Source organism: Camellia sinensis, unplaced genomic scaffold, assembly GCF_055761805.1.
Source record: "Camellia sinensis isolate YWXY unplaced genomic scaffold, ASM5576180v1 Unanchor6, whole genome shotgun sequence".
NCBI classification, from domain to species: domain Eukaryota; kingdom Viridiplantae; phylum Streptophyta; class Magnoliopsida; order Ericales; family Theaceae; genus Camellia; species Camellia sinensis.
In genome coordinates, this window is record NW_028129474.1 from 13,549,640 (window position 1) to 13,552,500 (window position 2,861).

Consider the following 2,861-nt stretch of genomic DNA (forward strand, 5'->3'; position numbering starts at 1 on the left):
AGCCAATGCCAGCAGCATGCCATGCCAAGGCCAAGGCCAGCAGCATGCCATGCCACGGCCAAGGCAGCCCAGCCAAAGCCAGCAGCATGCCATGCCAAGGCCTAGGCAAGCAGCATGCCATTCCACGGCCAAGGCAGGCCAGCCAAAGCCAGCAGCATGCCATGCCAAGGCCAAGGCCAGCAGCATGCGATGCCACTGCCAAGGCAGCCCAGCCAAAGCCAGCAGCATGCCATGCCAAGGCCAAGGACAGCAGCATGCCATGCCACGGCCAAGGCAGGCCAGCCAAAGCCAGCAGCATGCCATGCCACGGCAAAGGCAGCCCAGCCAAAGCCAGCAGCAGGCTATGCCAAGGCCTAGGCCAGCAGCATGCCATGCCACGGCCAAGGCAGGCCAGCCAAAGCCAGCAGCATGCCATGCCAAGGCCTAGGCCAGCAGCATGCCATGCCACGGCCAAGGCAGCCCAGCCAAAGCCAGCAGCATGCCATGCCAAGGCCAAGGCCAGCAGCATGCCATGCCACGGCCAAGGCAGCCCAGCCAAAGCCAGCAGCATGCCATGCCAAGGCCAAAGCCAGCAGCATGCCATGCCACGGCCAAGGCAGCCCGGCCAAAGCCAGCAGCATGCCATGCCAAGGCCAAGGCCAGCAGCATGCGATGCCACGGCCAAGGCGGCCCAGCCAAAGCCATCAGCATGCCATGCCAAGGCCAGGGCCAGCAGCATGCCATGCCACGGCCAAGGCAGGCCAGCCAAAGCCAGCAGCCTGCCATGCCAAGGCCATGGCCAGCAGCATGCCATGCCATGGCCAAGGCAGCCCAGCCAAACCCCGCACCATGCCATGCCAAGGCCTAGGCCAGCAGCATGCCATGCCACGGACAAGGCAGCCCAGCCAAAGCCAGCAGCATGCCATGCCAAGGCCAAGGCCAGCAGCATGCGATGCCACGGCCAAGGCAGCCCATCCAAAGCCAGCAGCATGCCATGCCAAGGACTAGGCCAGCAGCATGCCATGCCACGGCCAAGGCAGCCCAGCCAAAGCCTGCAGCATGCAATGCCAAGGCCAAGGCCAGCAGCATGCGATGCCACGGCCAAGGCGGCCCAGCCAAAGCCAGCAGCATGCCATGCCAAGGCCAGGGCCAGCAGCATGCCATGCCACGGCCAAGGCAGGCCAGCCAAAGCCAGCAGCCTGCCATGCCAAGGCCAAGGCCAGGAGCATGCCATGCCACGGCCAAGGCAGCCCAGCCAAAGCCCGCCGCATGCCATGCCAAGGCCTAGGCCAGTAGCATGCCATGCCATGGACAAGGCAGCCCAGCCAAAGCCAGCAACATGCCATGCCAAGGCCAAGGCCAGCAGCATGCCATGCCACGGCCAAGGCAGCCCAGCCAAAGCCAGCAGCATGCCATGCCAAGGCCTAGGCCAGCAGCATGCCATGCCACGGCCAAGGCAGCCCAGTCAAAGCCAGCAGCATGCCATGCCAAGTCCTAGGCCAGCAGCATGCCATGCCACTGTGAAGGCAGGCCACCCAAAGCCAGCAGCATGCCTTGCCAAGGCCAAGGCCAGCAGCATGCCATGCCACGGCCATGGCAGCCCAGCCAAAGCCAGCAGCATGCCATGCCAAGGCCAAGGCCAGCAGCATGCCATGCCACGGCCAAGGCAGCCCAGCCAAAGCCAGCAGCATGCCATGCCAAGGCCTAGGCCAGCAGCATGCCATGCCACGGCCAAGGCAGGCCAGCCAAAGCCAGCAGCATGCCATGCCAAGGCCAAGGCCAGCAGCATGCCATGCCACGGCCAAGGCAGCCCAGCCAAAGCCAGCATGGCGTGCCACGGGAAGGCCTAGGCCAGCAGCATGCCATGCCACGGCGAAAACAGGCCAGCCAAAGCCAGCAGCATGCCATGCCAAGGCCTAGGCCAGCAGCATGCCATGCCACGGCCATGGTAGGCCAGCCAAAGCCAGCAGCATGCCATGCCAAGGCCAAGGCCAGCAGCATGCGATGCCACGGCCAAGGCAGCCCAGCCAAAGCCAGCAGCATGCCATGCCAAGGCCAACGCCAGCAGCATGCGATGGCACGGCCAAGGCAGGCCAGCCAAAGCCAGCAGTATGCCATGCCAAGGCCAAGGCCAGCAGCATGCCATGCCACGGCCAAGGCAGGCCAGCCAAAGCCAGCAGCATGCCATGCCAAGGCCAAGGCCAGCAGCATGCGATGCCACGGCCAAGGCAGCCCAGCCAAAGCCAGCAGCATGCCATGCCAAGGCCTAGGCCAGCAGCATGCCATGCCAAGGCCTAGGCCAGCAGCATGGACTCGCCTTTAGGTTGTCTTGGACTCGCCTTCGGGTTGTCTGTGCTTCCCTAGTGGAAGGTGCCTTGCGAGAAGCATGTCCCTCGGGTAATTGCCATTTGGTTGGCTTTGACGTTCGAACGAGTTGCCTGTGCTTTCCTAGTGGAAGCTTGTTGCGAAAAGTATGTCCCTCGAAAGTTGCCTGTTGCGCTTGTTATTTGCGTTCGCGCTAACCGGTGCTTGCTCGGCCTCTCTAAATGTTTTCGCGCGTTCGTCGGGCTTCTTGGTCCTTCGGGGGGTGATTCGTTTTGGGGGGCTGGTGCATAGTGTACGTCGTGGCGCGTGAGTTGTGTTCGGTTTGTGCGAGTTGGACGAATCCCTGCCTGTGCAGCGAACTCCACTGGTGCATTCCTCCATGTCCCTCGGGTAAATGCCTTAAGGTTGTCTTCGACTCGCCTTCGAGTTGCCTGCGCTTCCCTAGTGGAAGGTGCCTTGCGAAAAGCGTGTCCCTCGGTTAATTGCCATTTGGATGGCTTTGACTTACGAGCGAGTTGCCTGCGGTTTCCCAGTGGAAGGTTGTCGTGAAAGTTATG